An 18,630-nucleotide genomic window follows, 5' to 3' on the forward strand; every position below is an offset into this window, starting at 1 on the left:
GAAGTGCTGCATCAGCACGGCTGGGTTCTGAATATCCCAAAGTCACAGCTGATTACTGCGAAGCGTCTGCTGTTCTTGGGCATGATTTTGGACACAGAACAGAAGAAGGTGTTTCTCCCGGAGGAGAAGGCCCAGGAATTATCATCTCTGGTCAGGGACCTCCTGAAACCAAAGCATGTGTCGGTGCATCACTGCACGCGAGTCCTGGGAAAGATGGTAGCTTCTTACGAAGCAATTCCCTTCGGCAGATTCCATGCAAGGATCTTTCAGTGGGATCTGTTAGACAAGTGGTCCGGATCGCATCTTCAGATGCATCGGCTGATCACCCTGTCCCCGAGGGCCAGGGTGTCTCTGCTGTGGTGGCTGCAGAGTGCTCATCTGCTCGAAGGCCGCAGATTCGGCATACAGGACTGGGTCCTGGTGACCACGGATGCAAGTCTCCGAGGTTGGGGGGCAGTCACCCAGGGAAGAAACTTCCAAGGACAATGGTCGAGTCAGGAAACTTCCCTACACACAAATATTCTGAAACTAAGGGCCATTTACAACGCCCTGAGTCCAGCAGAACCCCTGCTTCAAAACCAACCAGTTCTGATTCAGTCAGACAACATCACAGCGGTCGCCCATGTAAACCGACAGGGCGGCACAAGAAGCAGGATGGCAATGGCAGAAGCCACAAGGATTCTCCGTTGGGCGGAGAATCACGTGATAGCACTGTCAGCAGTGTTCATTCCGGGAGTGGACAACTGGGAAGCAGACTTCCTCAGCAGGCACGACCTCCACCCGGGGGAGTGGGGACTTCATCCAGAAGTCTTCAAGCTGATAGTAAATCGCTGGGAACGGTCACAGGTGGACATGATGGCGTCCCGCCTCAACAAAAAGCTAAAAAGATATTGTGCCAGGTCAAGGGACCCTCAGGCGATAGCTGTGGACGCTCTAGTGACACCGTGGGTGTACCAGTCGGTGTATGTGTTCTCTCCTCTTCCTCTCATACCCAAGGTACTGAGGATAATAAGAAAAAGGGGAGTAAGAACTATACTCATTGTTCCGGATTGGCCAAGAAGAACTTGGTACCCAGAACTTCAGGAAATGATCTCAGAGGACCCATGGCCTCTGCCGCTCAGACAGGACCTGCTGCAGCAGGGGCCCTGTCTGTTCCAAGACTTACAGCGGCTGCGTTTGACGGCATGGCGGTTGAAGGCCGGATCCTAAGGGAAAAGGGCATTCCAGATGAAGTCATTCCTACGCTGATAAAAGCTAGGAAGGACGTGACCGCAAAACATTATCACCGCATATGGCGAAAATATGTTGCTTGGTGTGAGGCCGAGAAGGCCCCAACGGAGGAATTTCAGCAGGGTAGATTTCTGCACTTCCTACAGTCAGGAGTGACTATGGGCCTTTAATTGGGTTCCATAAAAGTCTAGATTTCATCCCTGTCTATTTTCTTTCAAAAAGAACTGGCTTCACTGCCTGAAGTTCAGACGTTTGTTAAGGGAGTGCTCCATATTCAGCCCCCCTTTGTGCCCCCAGTGGCACCTTGGAATCTCAACGTTGTGTTGGATTTCCTAAAATCACATTGGTTTGAGCCACTTAAGACCGTGGAGTTAAAATATCTCACGTGGAAGGTGGTCATGCTGTTGGCCTTGGCTTCGGCCAGGCGGGTGTCAGAATTGGCGGCTTTGTCGTGTAAAAGCCCATATCTGATTTTCCATATGGACAGGGCAGAATTGAGGACTCGTCCCCAGTTTCTCCCTAAGGTGGTATCAGCATTTCATTTGAACCAACCTATTGTGGTGCCTGCGGCTACTCTGGACTTTGAGGATTCCAAGTTACTGGACGTAGTCCGGGCCCTGAAAATCTATGTTTCCAGGACAGCTGGAGTCAGAAAGACTGACTCGCTATTTATCCTGTATTCACCCAACAAGCTGGGTGCTCCTGCTTCAAAGCAGACAATTGCTCGCTGGATCTGTAGCACGATTCAGCTTGCACATTCTGCGGCTGGATTGCCGCATCCTAAATCTGTAAAAGCCCATTCCACAAGGAAGGTGGGCTCTTCTTGGGCGGCTGTCCGAGGGGTCTCGGCTTTACAACTTTGCCGAGCTGCTACTTGGTCGGGTTCAAACACATTTGCAAAGTTCTACAAGTTTGATACCCTGGCTGAGGAGGACCTTGAGTTTGCTCATTCGGTGCTGCAGTCATCCGCACTCTCCCGCCCGTTTGGGAGCTTTGGTATAATCTCCATGGTCCTTTCGGAGTACCCAGCATCCACTAGGACGTCAGAGAAAATAAGAATTTACTCACCGGTAATTCTATTTCTTGTAGTCCATAGTGGATGCTGGGAGCCCGTCCCAAGTGCGGACTCTCTGCAATACATGTATATAGTTATTGCTTCATAAAGGGTTATTGTTATGTGAGCCATCCATTGAATGAGGCTCAGTTGTTATTCATACTGTTAACTGGGTAAGTTTATCACAAGTTATACGGTGTGATTGGTGTGGCTGGTATGAGTCTTACCCTGGATTCCAAATCCTTTCCTTGTAATGTCAGCTCTTCCGGGCACAGTTTCCCTAACTGAGGTCTGGAGGAGGGGCATAGAGGGAGGAGCCAGTGCACACCAGATAGTACCTAATCTTTCTTTTAAGAGTGCCCAGTCTCCTGCGGAGCCCATCTATACCCCATGGTCCTTACGGAGTACCCAGCATCCACTACGGACTACGAGAAATAGAATTACCGGTGAGTAAATTCTTATTTTTTCCTTTATATGGTGCCACAAGGGATCCACAGCGCCCAATTACAGTACATAAATAAATAAACATTCATCGTGGAGCCCCGCATTTCCCATCCTGCCCCCAGAAGCGGAAGCCTGCAGCATAAATGATAATCTCCCGCGCTCCAAAGTACAGTGGCTGCACAATCTAGAGCGACGATCAGCAGTCATTAGAATAGAGCAGTGTAGATTGTGCGCTCACAATAAGGAGGAGTATAGTCTGAACACAGTCTCAATAGAACAGTACTTCCAAATCACACACTATTGTTCCTTTCTTCTGGAAAGAGTCTTTGTTCTTTTGCCATGATTACTCGTAGTAACGCAATACAGTCTCTTTAAATGTTCTATCCCTGGATATCTTTATCAGTTAGAAATTTATCCAGCCGCCATTACTACCCTCTCTGGCAAGGTATTCCAGATCCTTACTGCCCTTACTGTGAAGAACCCTTTCTTCGTTGGTCATTCTAACCTCAGAGAGTGTCCGAGTGTCCTTTGTATGGGGGCGGGATGTACTAAAGCAAAAATGCGGTAAAACCCCCGAAAACGGGGGTTTTACCGCATTTTCATATTTACTAAGACCCTACCGCAGCGTTTTCGGCGTCCAGGGTTTCGCCATCTCTGGATGGCGAAACCCTATAGAAGCCTATGGGCTTCTTTTTGCCGACCGCCGCAACCCGCCGACACCGTCGACCCCCGCCGCAGACGCCGACCCCCCTTCCCCCTGGCTTACCTTCCTCCAGGCTGCCCTGGACCCGGAAGGTAGAGTCCTCCTCCCCCTAGCAACGCAGCCGGACGTCCTTCCGGCTGCAGGGTGGAGGAGGAGGTGCCGGGGGCAGCCTGCTGCTGCTTCCCGGCATCTAGCCAGTGTGGGGACCCCGGGGAGGTGACGGAGACCCCCCGCAGACCACCTAACAGGTATCGCGGGGGGCCTCCGTCACCGCATCGCGATGTTGATCGCATATGTTAGTACATATGCGATCAACATCGCTGCGGTAACCGGCGAGGGGCGGCGATGTATGGGTCTCCTAATAAACAAATCGCCTGACAGCTCCATGTATTGTCCCTTTATGTATTTATGCATATTGACAATATCTCCTCTTAGACGCCTTTTTTAGAGTGAGAACGTATTTAGCCTGGAAAGCGTCTCCTCGTATTCCAGCGTCTCCAACTCCCCTCATCAATTTAGTTGCTCATCTCTGAACCTTTTCAAGTTCTAAGATGTATCTTTTTTTCTTTTCTTTTTTTTTTTTTTTTTTAAATTGTGGTGGCCAAAAATGTGCACAATATTCAAGATGTGGCCGTACCAGTGATTTACATAATGGTAGGATTACACTTTCGTCCCTTGTCTCAATTCCCTGTTTCTCTGACGTCCTAGTGGATGCTGGGAACTCCGTAAGGACCATGGGGAATAGCGGCTCCGCAGGAGACTGGGCACAAAAGTAAAAGCTTTATGACTAGCTGGTGTGCACTGGCTCCTCCCCCTATGACCCTCCTCTAAGCCTCAGTTAGATTTTTGTGCCCGGCCGAGAAGGGTGCATGCTAGGTAGCTCTCCTGAGCTGCTTAGAGTAAAAGTTTAAATAGGTTTTTTATTTTCAGTGAGACCTGCTGGCAACAGGCTCACTGCATCGAGGGACTAAGGGGAGAAGAAGCGAACTCACCTGCATGCAGAGTGGATTGGGCTTCTTGGCTACTGGACATTAGCTCCAGAGGGACGATCACAGGCTCAGCTTGGATGGGTCCCGGAGCCGCGCCGCCGGCCCCCTTACAGAGCCAGAAGAGCGAAGAGGTCCGGAAAAATCGGCGGCAGAAGACGTTCCTGTCTTCAATAAGGTAGCGCACAGCACTGCAGCTGTGCGCCATTGCTCTCAGCACACTTCACACTCCGGTCACTGAGGGTGCAGGGCGCTGGGGGGGAGCGCCCTGAGACGCAATAAAACACGTTTTAAACCTTATATGGCTAAAGAAATGCATCACATATAGCTCCTGGGCTATATGGATGCATTTAACCCCTGCCAGTTTTCCTAAAAAAAGCGGGAGAAAAGGCCGCCGAAAAGGGGGCGGAGCCTATCTCCTCAGCACACAAGCGCCATTTTCCCTCACAGCTCCGCTGGAAGGACGGCTCCCTGACTCTCCCCTGCAGTCCTGCTACAGAATCAGGGTAAAACAAGAGAGGGGGGGCACTAATTGGCAGATAATACAAATACAGCAGCTATAGAAGGGAGAAACACTTATATAAGGTTATCTCTGTGTATATATATAGCGCTCTGGTGTGTGCTGGCAAACTCTCCCTCTGTCTCCCCAAAGGGCTCGTGGGGTCCTGTCCTCTATCAGAGCATTCCCTGTGTGTGTGCTGTGTGTCGGTACGATTGTGTCGACATGTATGAGGAGGAAAATGATGTGGAGGCGGAGCAATTGCCTGTAATAGTGATGTCACCCCCTAGGGAGTCGACACCTGACTGGATGGTCGTATGGAAGGAATTACGTGACAGTGTCAGCACTTTGCAAAAAACTGTTGACGACATGAGACAGCCGGCAAATCAGTTAGTGCCTGTCCAGGCGTCCCAAACACCGTCAGGGGCTCTAAAGCGCCCGTTACCTCAGATGGTCGACACAGACCCAGACACGGATACTGACTCCAGCGTCGACGGTGACGAGACAAACGTAATGTCCAGTAGGGCCACACGTTACATGATCACGGCAATGAAGGAGGCTTTGAACATTTCTGATACTACAAGTACCACAAAAAGGGGTATTATGTGGGGTGTGAAAAAAACTACCCATAGTTTTTCCTGAATCAGATGAATTAAATGAGGTGTGTGACAAAGCGTGGGTTTCCCCCGATAAAAAACTGCTGATTTCTAATAAATTATTGGCATTATACCCTTTCCCGCCAGAGGTTAGGGCGCGTTGGGAAACACCCCCTAGGGTAGATAAGGCGCTCACACGCTTATCAAAACAAGTGGCGTTGCCGTCTCCTGATACGGCCGCCCTCAAGGAACCAGCTGATAGGAAGCTGGAAAATATCCTAAAGGGTATATACACACATACTGGTGTTATACTACGACCAGCAATCGCCTCAGCCTGGATGGGCAGCGCTGGGGTGGCTTGGTCGGATTCCCTGACTGAAAATATTGATACCCTGGATAGGGACAGTATATTATTGACTATAGAGCATTTAAAGGATGCATTACTATATATGCGAGATGCACAGAGGGATATTTGCACCCTGGCATCAAGAGTAAGTGCGCTGTCCATTTCTGCCAGAAGAAGTTTATGGACACGACAGTGGTCAGGTGATGCGGATTCCAAACGGCATATGGAAGTTTTGCCGTATAAAGGGGAGGAGTTATTTGGGGTCGGTCTATCGGACCTGGTGGCCACGGCGACGGCTGGGAAATCCACCTTTTTACCCCAGGTCACCTCTCAGCAGAAAAAGACACCGTCTTTTCAAACTCCGTCCTTTCGTCCCCATAAGGGCAAGCGGGCAAAAGGCCACTCATTTCTGCCCCGGGGCAGAGGAAGGGGAAAAAGACTGCAGCAGGCAGCCTCTTCCCAGGATCAGAAGCCCTCCCCCCGCTTCTGCCAAGTCTTCAGCATGACGCTGGGGCTTTACAAGCGGACTCAGGCACGGTGGGGGCCCGTCTCAAAAATTTCAACGCGCAGTGGGCTCACTCGCAAGTGGACCCCTGGATCCTGCAGGTAGTATCACAGGGGTACAAATTGGAATTCGAGACGTCTCCCCCTCGCCGGTTCCTGAAGTCTGCTCTACCAACGTCTCCCTCCGACAGGGAGGCAGTACTGGAAGCTATTCACAAGCTGTATTCCCAGCAGGTGATAATCAAGGTACCCCTCCTACAACAGGGAAAGGGGTATTACTCCACGCTGTTTGTGGTACCGAAGCCGGACGGCTCGGTGAGACCGATTTTAAATCTGAAATCATTGAACACTTACATAAAAAGGTTCAAATTCAAGATGGAGTCACTCAGAGCAGTGATAGCGAACCTGGAAGAAGGGGACTATATGGTGTCTCTGGACATCAAAGATGCTTATCTCCATGTCCCAATCTACCCTTCTCACCAAGGGTACCTCAGGTTTGTGGTACAAAACTGTCAATTATCAAGTTTCAGACGCTGCCGTTTGGATTGTCCACGGCACCACGGGTCTTTACCAAGGTAATGGCCGAAATGATGATTCTTCTTCGAAAAAAAGGCGTCTTAATTATCCCTTACTTGGACGATCTCCTGATAAGGGCAAGGTCCAGGGAACAGTTAGAGGTCGGAGTAGCACTATCTCAGGTAGTGCTACGTCAGCACGGGTGGATTCTAAATATTCCAAAATCGCAGCTGATTCCAACAACACGTCTACTGTTCCTAGGGATGATTCTGGACACAGTCCAGAAAAAGGTGTTTCTCCCGGAGGAGAAGGCCAGGGAGTTATCCGAGCTAGTCAGGAACCTCATGAAACCAGGACAAGTGTCAGTGCATCAATGCACAAGGGTCCTGGGAAAGATGGTGGCTTCTTACGAAGCGATTCCATTCGGAAGATTCCATGCAAGAACTTTTCAGTGGGATCTGCTGGACAAATGGTCCGGATCGCATCTTCAGATGCATCAGCGGATAACCCTATCTCCAAGGACAAGGGTGTCTCTCCTGTGGTGGTTGCAGAGTGCTCATCTTCTAGAGGGCCGCAGATTCGGCATTCAGGACTGGATTCTGGTGACCACGGATGCCAGCCTGAGAGGCTGGGGAGCAGTCACACAAGGAAGGAATTTCCAGGGCTTGTGGTCAAGCATGGAAACGTCTCTTCACATAAATATCCTGGAACTCAGGGCAATTTACAATGCCCTAAGTCAAGCAAGGCCTCTGCTTCAGGGTCAGTCGGTATTGATCCAATCGGACAACATCACGGCAGTCGCCCACGTAAACAGACAGGGCGGCACAAGAAGCAGGAGGGCAATGGCAGAAGCTGCAAGAATTCTTCGCTGGGCGGAAAATTATGTGACAGCACTGTCAGCGGTGTTCATTCCGGGAGTGGACAACTGGGAAGCAGACTTCCTCAGCAGACACGACCTCCACCCGGGGGAGTGGGGACTTCACCCAGAAGTCTTCCACGTGATTGTAAACCGTTGGGAAAAACCAAAGGTGGACATGATGGCGTCTCGTCTCAACAAGAAACTAGACAGATATTGCGCCAGGTCAAGGGACCCTCAGGCGATAGCGGTGGACGCTCTGGTAACACCGTGGGTGTACCAGTCAGTGTATGTGTTCCCTCCTCTGCCTCTCATACCCAAAGTATTGAGAATCATAAGAAGGAGAGGAGTAAGAACTATACTCGTGGCTCCGGATTGGCCAAGGAGGACTTGGTACCCGGAACTCCAAGAGATGCTCACGGAGGACCCGTGGCCTCTACCTCTAAGAAAGGACCTGCTCCAGCAGGGACCTTGTCTGTTCCAAGACTTACCGCGGCTGCGTTTGACGGCATGGAGGTTGAACGCCGGATCCTGAAGGAAAAAGGCATTCCAGATGAAGTCATCCCTACCCTGATCAAGGCCAGGAAGGATGTAACCGCGAAACATTATCACCGCATTTGGCGAAAATATGTTGCGTGGTGTGAGGCCAAGAAGGCCCCTACAGAGGAATTTCAACTGGGTCGTTTCCTGCATTTCCTGCAAACAGGACTATCTATGGGCCTAAAATTAGGGTCCATTAAGGTTCAAATTTCGGCCCTGTCAATATTCTTCCAAAAAGAACTGGCTTCAGTGCCTGAAGTTCAGACGTTTGTCAAAGGGGTACTGCATATACAGCCTCCTTTTGTGCCTCCAGTGGCACCTTGGGATCTCAATGTAGTGTTGAGTCTCCTAAAGTCACATTGGTTTGAACCACTCACCACTGTGGAATTAAAATATCTCACATGGAAAGTGGTCATGCTGTTAGCCCTGGCTTCAGCCAGGCGTGTCTCAGAATTGGCGGCTTTATCATATAAAAGCCCTTACCTAATTTTTCATTCAGACAGGGCAGAACTGAGGACTCGCCCTCAATTTCTCCCTAAGGTGGTTTCAGCGTTTCACATGAACCAGCCTATTGTGGTGCCTGCGGCTACTAGGGACTTGGAGGACTCCAAGTTGCTGGACGTAGTCAGGGCCCTGAAAATATGTTTCCAGGACGGCTGGAGTCAGAAAATCTGACTCGCTGTTTATCCTGTATGCACCCAACAAGCTGGGTGCTCCTGCTTCTAAGCAGACGATTGCTCGTTGGATTTGTAGTACGATTCAGCTTGCACATTCTGTGGCAGGCCTGCCACAGCCAAAATCTGTAAAAGCCCATTCCACAAGGAAGGTGGGCTCATCTTGGGCGGCTGCCCGAGGGGTCTCGGCTTTACAACTTTGCCGAGCAGCTACTTGGTCAGGGGCAAACACGTTTGCTAAATTTTACAAATTCGATACCCTGGCTGAGGAGGACCTGGAGTTCTCTCATTCGGTGCTGCAGAGTCATCCGCACTCTCCCGCCCGTTTGGGAGCTTTGGTATAATTCCCATGGTCCTTACGGAGTTCCCAGCATCCACTAGGACGTCAGAGAAAATAAGAATTTACTTACCGATAATTCTATTTCTCATAGTCCGTAGTGGATGCTGGGCGCCCATCCCAAGTGCGGATTGTCTGCAATACTTGTATATAGTTATTGTTACAAAAATCGGGTTATTTATTGTTGTGAGCCATCTTTTCAGAGGCTCCTACGTTTATCATACTGTTAACTGGGTTCAGATCACAAGTTGTACGGTGTGATTGGTGTGGCTGGTATGAGTCTTACCCGGGATTCATAAATCCTTCCTTATTGTGTACGCTCGTCCGGGCACAGTATCCTAACTGAGGCTTGGAGGAGGGTCATAGGGGGAGGAGCCAGTGCACACCAGCTAGTCATAAAGCTTTTACTTTTGTGCCCAGTCTCCTGCGGAGCCGCTATTCCCCATGGTCCTTACGGAGTTCCCAGCATCCACTACGGACTATGAGAAATAGAATTATCGGTAAGTAAATTCTTATTTTCTCTGGCATCCATAAGGGATATTGTGGGAATCTAGTATGATGGGTATGGGGGGGGGGGGGCACTTAAAATTTCTTCACTGGGTGTGCTGGCTCCTCCCCTCTATGCCCCTCCCACAGGCAGATTAGTAAAAAGTGCCCTCAGGAGAGGATTGCGCACTCTGCAGCTCCAGAGAGTTTCCTTCAGTTTCTTATTTTCTGTTTGTTATTTTCGGTACACTGGTCAGCAGTATATCTGCACCGTGGAAGTTGTAGGGGGGAGGGGGGACGGTCACCGGCCTTGCGAGGTGCAGAGCCGCTTCCCCGCTGCAGGGCCACCATCCTGAGGGGCTGTTTGTTCAGCGGGGCACTGCGCCTTGGCTGTCACAGCCGCAGCACGCCAAACACCCCTTACGCTGCCTGAAGGTGACATCGGTGGTGAGTACAAACCGGGGGTCCCCGGTTCAAAGTGTGGCTGACCACGGGTGCGGTGTACAGGACCCTCCCGGGGGGGTCCCGCTAAGATCCCCCGTGTAGAACTGGCACAAACGCTGGACTAGCACTTGTGTGATGTTTTGAGCTAAAAGGAGACTTTGCCAGCATAATATTAGTGTAACTCCGGCACCATTTGGGGGGGCGGAGCTACATCAGAGCGGCACCTGAGGCGTTTTGGCGCCTTCTTCTGCTTACTGCAGTCATACAGCGCACACAGCTATTCCTGACTCCTCAGCCATGCTGGATATCTGGTACAGGGTGTAGTAAAGGGGCGGAGCCGCTTGTGTACACTATCCTGATCCTATCTAGGACAGACATTATTAGTGTTCCTGTTATATACAGAGCGGACAGTCTCACTGGGGCTGTGTAGCTAGGGGTGTGCTGGTGTCTCTCTGGGTCTCCGCTCACATACAGTAGGGCAGGCTTGCATTATCACTGTCTGTGTGTATGTCATTGTGATTTACTGTGAAGTGTATGTCACACCAGATTCTCCTCTATCATCTGAGTCTGTCTCCTGTGAACAATGCAGCCAATCTTCACAAATTAGTGAAGAGGTTTGGGGAGAGGGTACAGAGCCCACTGGTTAGGGTCTCTTAAAACTATGATGCCTGACATGTCATCGCTGCTAATGTGCTGAAGACTCAGCTACTACAACAGGCTGTTGCAGATTTAGCTGCTAGGGCAGATGCACAGCCCCCCCCCCCCCCCCCCCTCTCATACTGCACCACAGAAGCATAGGTTACCTGCTATTCTATCTGATACAGCTGATGTACAGGATGATGGGAATGACCTGGATCCTGTCAGCGGGGATTCCACTTCTTCTCAGGGTATTGAACCTCTCATTCTGGGTATATGGGACGTGTTAAAGCTCCCTCTATAGGACGCTGCATCTCAGCAGTCGTTTTTCTTTATACAAAACAAGCCTAATGTCACTTTCCCTGACTACAGGTTTAGATGACCTGTTCAAGCTGGCCTGGAAAAATCAAGACAAAAAATTACAAGTGTCCAAAAAGTTTTTGCGCACTTTCCCCTTTGCTCCTAAAGGTAGAAAATTTTGGTAAGAACCCCCTGGGGTTGATGCATCAGTCTCTCGTCTGTCTAAAATGGTGATGCTGCCTGCCCCAGGCTCCTTTTCCATGAAGGATCCTTGGGATAGAAAGATAGAGACTACACTAATGTCTATATACACAGCAGCGGGTATATCCACTCGGAGACGGTCATTGCGGGTTGCTGGATGACCCATGCTATTAATTCCGAGGCCACTCAAAATCAGGGGGGCCACTCGGGGGATATGCCCTCGGTTACTATGGTAACCCTCCTAAAACACATTCAGGACACTACACATGTCCTCTGTGATTTGCTCAAGGCGATGGGGAACATTAATGCTCGGATGTCTGCCATGGCTCTTTGGGGTTGAATTGGATACCTGCATTTCCAAAGTTACAGCTGGAAAAATCCACATTTCTCCCCTCCGGGGCCCCGCCGGCGAGACGTTCCTACCCGGGGCTGTCTGTCCAGTCCTTTCGTTCTCACAGATTTCGATCTAAGGCCAGAGGTGCCTCCAATGCGACTAGAGGCACCAGAGGTAAGTCTAGAAAGCCTTCAAGCACCAGCTCTCAGGAACAGACCACCGGTCTGCTTCCACTAAAGCCTCAGCATGACGGTAAACTAAAGCAAATCACCAGGTCGGCGCACAGTACCAATGATGTTGGTTAAAAGACAATTTATTAACATAAAAACAATGACAGATTGGTAAAAAAACCAACACAATAACACACAGCATATACCTCGCTAAGATGCAAACATATATTAAGTTAAAATGTGAAAGGGACGCTAAATTGTAGGAGAAAGTCACTCTCTGTTGAATAGAATTAGTCTCACATTAATTCCATATCTCACAGTTCAAGTGAAGATAAATTCTCCAACTGATGTAATTATCATCTGTGACCATTTAGAAGTGTCCGGATTTAAATAGCTGTTTCCATGGGGCAAAATAAGAATAATAAACCGACTGGTTGCTATTACTCACTGAGACGTATCTCTTACTGCACGGAATGGATAGTGTAGTGTAATGCCGCTTGTTATCTCCCTGTGCATGGGTGAGACATCCGTCAGCGGTGTGTTCAAATAAGAACCGTTTTCTTCAGCGCGGCACAGTATGAGTGCGCCGGACCGACGTGCAGATCCCCCAGCTCAACTGAGCAGTGCCCGGCCGGGCAGAATGTTAAAGTGTTCCAGGTGCAGGGGAGGTTTGAGTGAGATAATTAGATCGCAGGCTGGATCATTCATCGGCAGCTTATGGTGGACAGCCGATGGCGGTGTATATTACGCTCCTTGGGACACTAATTCTATTCAACAGAGAGTGACTTTCTCCTACAATTTAGCGTCCCTTTCACATTTTAACTTAATATATGTTTGCTTCTTAGCGAGGTATATGCTGTGTGTTATTGTGTTGTTTTTTTTACCAATCTGTCATTGTTTTTATGTTAATAAATTGTCTTTTAACCAACATCATTGGTACTGTGCGCCGACCTGGTGATTTGCTTTAGTTTATTTATTCTAAGGAGGCCGGCTACCTCCTTACCAGGTGGCTGCCTTTATCAGTGTTATATTTGCACGACTCTGCTCAGCGCCTACAAACCCCCTTGTTTGTTTGTATTCTCAGCAGGACGGTGCCCACCTACCCCGATGGGATTTCGAGGTGGGGGCTCGACTGCGTCACTTCAGCCGCATCAGGGAGACCTCTTGCCAGGATGCCTGGGTCAGAAATCTAATTTCTCAGGGCTACAAGCTATTTTCCAACGATTTTTCAAATCAAGCTTACTAGCTTTGGAGGATATGCAAGTTACATTGCAACAGGCTATCCAAAAGTTGGTCCAGTACCAATACCGCAACGCGGCAAGGGGTTTTACTCCAAACTTTTTGTGGTGCCGAAACTGGACAGTTTGGTAACACCCATTTTAAATCTAAAATCCTTGAATCCTTATTTGAAGGTGTTCAAGATGGAATCCCTGCGAGGCGTACGTGCGGTTTGCCCTGCTGGACGAGCATTTCCAATTCCAGGCACTGCCCTTCGACCTGTCCACAGCCCCGAGGGTATTCACAAAGGTGATGGCAGAGATGATGATCCAACTCCGAGTCCAGGGGGTCAATGTTATCCCTTACCTCGACGATCATCTGATCAAAGCAAGAATCCAGGGAGCTTTTGTTGCTCCACATCAACCGCACTATCCAACTTCTGTCACACCATGGGTGGAGCCTCAACTTACAGAAGTCCCACCTGGAGCCAACTCGGCGGCTCCTGTTCCTGGGGATACTGGGGGTTGTTGGATACTGTGGCCCAGAAGGTGTTCCTACCAGAGGACAAGGTGAGAAGACTTCAGGAGATGGTCCGCATGGTGCTCCGACCTACTCAAGTGTCCATCCAAGTCTGCATAAGATTGTTGGGAAAGAAGGTCGCCTCATACGAGGCAATCTAATATGGGAGGTTCCATGCCAGAACTTTTCAGTTGTATCTCTTGAGCAAATGGTCCAGATCACATCTTCAGATGCACCGGATGATACGGCTGTCGCCTCAGGCCAGGATTTCCCTCCTGTGGTGGCTGCAGTCCTCCAATCTCCGGGAAGGCCGGAGTTTCAGGATTCAGAATTGGACCTTCCTCATGACAGATGCGAGTCTACGAGGATGGGGAGCTGTCACCCGAGGAGCGCAGTTCCAGGACAGTTGGTCAGCCCACGAAAGCCTCCTTCCGATCAACATTCTGGAACTTCGGGCGGTCTACAATGCTCTGCTTCAGGCCTCTCCTCTGCTCAAGAATCACGCGATTGAAGTACAGCCGAACAACGCCACAGCAGTGGCGTACATCAATCGACAAGGATGGACAAAAAGCAGAGCCTGCATGCGAGAGGTGTCAAGGATACTCCTCTGGGCAGAAAGAAATGCAAGAGCAATGTCGGCAATCTTCATTCCGGGTGTGGACAACTGGGAAGCTGACTTCCTGAGTCGTCACTATCTACACCCGGGGAGTGGGGTCTCCACCAGTAGGTGTTCCAGCAGATCATCCACCGGTGGGGGTGCCCACAGATAGACATGATGGTTTCTCGTCTCAACAAGAAACTTCACTGGTATTGCTCCCGAACCAGGGACTGACGTCGCCTGGGCCTTTACCGGCTGGTCTACCTATTTCCTCCGATTCCATTGTTCCCAAAGATGCTAAAGCGAATCAGGAATCCGTGTCCAGGCAATTCTGATAGCCCCGGATTGGCCTTGGAGAGCGTGGTACGCAGATCTTCTGGGAATGCCCGTCGAAGACCCTTGGCATCTACCACTATGAAGCAATCTACTTCAACAAGGACCGTTCGTCTACCCGGACTTACGGCGACTTTGTTTGATGGCATGGAGGTTGAGTGGAACATTCTAGCTCACAAGGGCCTTTCCAAAAAGGTTATTGCTACCTTAGTTCAGGCCAGGAAACCTGTGACGTCAAAACGCTATCATCATATCTGGAGGAGATATGTCTCTTGGTGCGAGGAATGCACGTTTCCGCCTGCAGAGTTTCACTTGGGATTTTTCCTGCAGGCTGGTGTGGATAAGGGCTTACGTATGGGTTCCATTAAGGTCCAGATTTCAGCCCTCTCCGTTTTCTTCCAAAAGAAATTGGTAGTGTTGCCAGAAGTTCAGACCTTCTTGCAAGGGGTTCTCCACATACAACCTCCTTTTGTGCCGCCTACGGCACCCTGGGATCTGAATGTGGTTTTGGAATTTTGTACAGTTCTCTTGGTTTGAACCTCTGATGACAGTAGAAGACCAGTACCTCACGTGGAAGACAGTGATGTTACTGGCGCTGGCTTCTGCTCGACGTGTCTCTGAATTGGGGGCTTTGTTGTGTAAAAGTTCATACTTGGTCTTTTACGAGGACAGAGCGGAGCTCCGCATTAGACAGCAGTTCCTGCCGAAGGTTGTATCTGCGTTTCACTTGAATCAGCCTCCTGTGATTCCGTCCAGTTCTGGCGCTTCTGCTTCTCCGGAGGTATTGGATGCTGTGCGAGCCTTGAAGATCTGTCAAGAGAGTGGCTCGGATCAGAAGGACTGATTCCTTGTTCGTGCTATATGATGCACAGAAAAAGGGTTATCCTGCTTCAACGCAGTCCATTGCTCGTTGGATTAGGCTTACTATCCAACAGGCCTATGTGTCGGCAGCCGTACCTGTTCCTAAGTGTCTGAAGGTCCACTCTACAAGATCGGTGGGTTCTTCCTGGGAAGCTGCCCGTGGAGTCTCGGCTATACAACTTTGCCGAGCTGCTACTTGGTCGGGGAAGAACACATTTGTTAGGTTCTACAAGTTTGATACCCTGGCCAAGGATACCCAGTTTGGGCAGGCAGTACTGCAGATGTCTCCGCATGTTCCCGTCCGTTCTGGAAGCTTTGGGTCGTCCCCATCGTACTAATGTGTCCCCAATATCCCATATGGATGCTAGAGAAAATAGTATTTTAACTACCGACCGGTAAATCTTTTTCTCTTAGTCCATAAAGGATACTGGGCGCCTGCCTCAGTGCGCTGACTTCTGCTGGTTCTAGTTATGTGGTTACCTGTTCAGCCGTTGCTGGTCGTTGTATGTTAGTGGTGGCTGGTGTGTAAATCTCACCACTCGTTATCATATTTCCTTCTCTCGTATATGTCCTTTCTCCTTCAGGCACGTTTTTACCTATAACTGCCTGTGGGAGGGGGCATAGAGGGGAGGAGCCAGCACACCCAGTGAAGAAAGTTTAAAGTGCACTGGCTCCTTTCTATACCCCATCGTAGTAAGTCTCCCCCAATATCCCATATGGACTTCGAGAAAAGGATTTACCGGTAGGTAATTAAAATCCTATTTTTCTGCAGCCTAAAACCTTATTTGCCTTTGTTGCTGCAATCTGACATTGTAGACGGTTAATTATCAATCAGCAAGTAGTTAGTTTCTTGGTGTGAGTTACAGGTATTGATCGGAGTAGAACGGTCGCACTTTGCCCGTGCCTTGCTGGCCGTACATTGCACGATTTGGCTCCGTTATGCCACTGCGCTCATTGTCCCAATAATCTTGGAGAGTGGTGGAACCCTTCCTTGTTTTCCAGTGGATAACGTTTAATGGCTTCATACCACAGACATTGGATACACCTATGTCCCCTGTATCTTTTCCAATGGCGCTAGATATATATTTATTTCTCATTGTATCTCTCTAGTTATTCAACAGTATCCAGGAGAAAGCGGTTGAGGACACGATGCTGACCACAAAGAAGGAGATGGTGATGGAACCCACCTCGAAGTCTCTGAATGAGGACTTGGTAAGCTTTGTCCCTTTGGTGATGTAAAGTCCTCCGCTGATGTAATGGTCTCTTTACTCCTGTTTATTTCTTTATTCCCACTAGGAGGAGGCAGCCAAGGAGTTTCAGCAGAAGCACAAAGAAGAAGTGGAGAAGTTAAAAGGGATCGATCTTTCCCAGTGAGTAATGAGCCAGGTGGAGGTATAGACCAGGGCTGGCCAAACCAGTCCTCGAGATCTACCAACAGTTCACATTTTCCAGACCTCCTAGCTGGTGCACAGGTGTAGTCATTACTAATTAAGATGTGCTGCTTTCATTCCTGACTGACAATTCTACAGGTCTCCAGGAGGCCTGGAAAACATGAACTGTTGGTAGATCTCGAGGACTGGTTTGGCCAGCCCTGGTATAGACTATCTGTCAGATTTGATCTGAAACGATTATTGTTCTGCTATCCAGGTACGTAATCCGGGGTGAGGATGACGAGTGGAACGAGGTTCTGAAGAACACCGGTCAGAATGCGTCTATAGTCAGCGTGAAGAGGTGAGTGTGTCAGTATGTGTCTTTAGCGTAATCTGTAACACGTCTGTCTTCTACCTCTTATCAGCTGTATCTTTGGGGGCTTAACGTTAAATAAATTGGTTTTAGGGTGTAATATGGTTTGTGAGCAATAAGTGATTTTACAGTGCACGTAACCTTGAGTTCTGCAGTTTAGAGGAGCGATAAGAATTTCACAAGTGGGCAAGAGATTACACGCATGCTCTCCGATGGGTCATTGAAAAGGGTTGGTTTTGCTGTAAATCGTGATATTACCAATGCTTTTTTCACCTTCCTTTAGCGACAAGAAACGAAAACTAGAGAAGCCGGAAAGGAACGGGTTTAAGCTGCAGAAAAAGCTCAAAAAAAGTAAAGATAAGAAGCAGAAGTTTCGGAAGTGAGTGGCTGAGCACCATGTTCTGGACGCACCCGCTGTCGCCTTCAGTAACTGCGGGGACTAAATATTGCAGAGGCAGCGCCTGCACTGGACAATTACCCGTTCTTGGCGGTTTCCCTAGGTGATACTGTATATAGTTGAATGATTAATGCATTGTGTATCGCCCACAGTGGGTGACAGCAGTGTATACATGTACAGAGCTGGCCGTATACCATATGAACCACAAGCTTTAGGATTGTTCTGTTTCCACTGACCTGGGCTATACAGTTTATCTTTAATAATAATAAATAGTAAAACCAGCTTTACCCTTCTCATGGAAGTACTCCGTGGTATTATCAGTATACACTCTGAATTGCTCATCATATTTAGCAGATCACGGAGATGCGATTGTCCCATTTGCGCACCCTCTGTTGGCCTGGCACGTGCGGCGTATCAGACAGAGAAACTTCTCCTTTGGAACGATGCAAGAAAACATAAAAAAAAGAAAAATAGTGCAGGTGGGATTTTCTATCCGCCCTGCGCCAGTCTGTCTACTGTTCACACAATGCTCCATTTACAGGGTTTTCAAGATGTGGCTGTTCAGCTTCTGTGGAACTACTCATCCCAGCAAACCCTACCACAGCTTTGCTATTAGGGCTATTAGTTCCACAGCAGCTGGAAGTCCACATGTTGGACACCCTGCCGCAATCTCAGTGTTTGTGAAGCACTTTTATTTATTTTTTGTTGCATTTTTTCCAAACCTGGCGCAGTGTAATCGCTGGAGCTCCGGCTACAGCAGACGCTGGCGATTCTGAGTTACGTGGAAGTGCTGGAGCTCTGTTCAGACTCTTACTAGGTAAGATTGTTTATTTCCCCATTTACATTGAATAGCTAAGGGAATATTCTATAAAGTAGGTGAAATATGTTTTGCAGCTGTAAGTTTTACATAGCCTTTTCTTGTGGTCAGTAAGTGGCCGTGGTGTAGCCAACTCCTGTATAAAATGTTTTGGGGGTTTTTTCATAATTTTTTGTGTAGTTTTTACTGAGTTAGTTTTTATTAAACAGGAAAAACCAAAGATCTTCTAATTACGTCCATTCATTATTTTCTTCAATTGTCTTAATGTAACTGTGCCAAAATAAAGTC

The 18,630-nt window shown here is 49.0% G+C and overlaps 1 pseudogene; it reads left to right on the plus strand.

Annotated features, from left to right (window-relative positions):
* Positions 1-18,572, plus strand: part of LOC135010453 (RNA cytidine acetyltransferase-like) — a 35,066-nt pseudogene extending 16,494 nt beyond the window's left edge.
* The last annotated feature ends 58 nt before the right edge of the window (positions 18,573-18,630 follow it).

The sequence above is a fragment of the Pseudophryne corroboree genome, unplaced genomic scaffold (genome assembly GCF_028390025.1).
Source record: "Pseudophryne corroboree isolate aPseCor3 unplaced genomic scaffold, aPseCor3.hap2 scaffold_2352, whole genome shotgun sequence".
NCBI lineage: Eukaryota > Metazoa > Chordata > Amphibia > Anura > Myobatrachidae > Pseudophryne > Pseudophryne corroboree.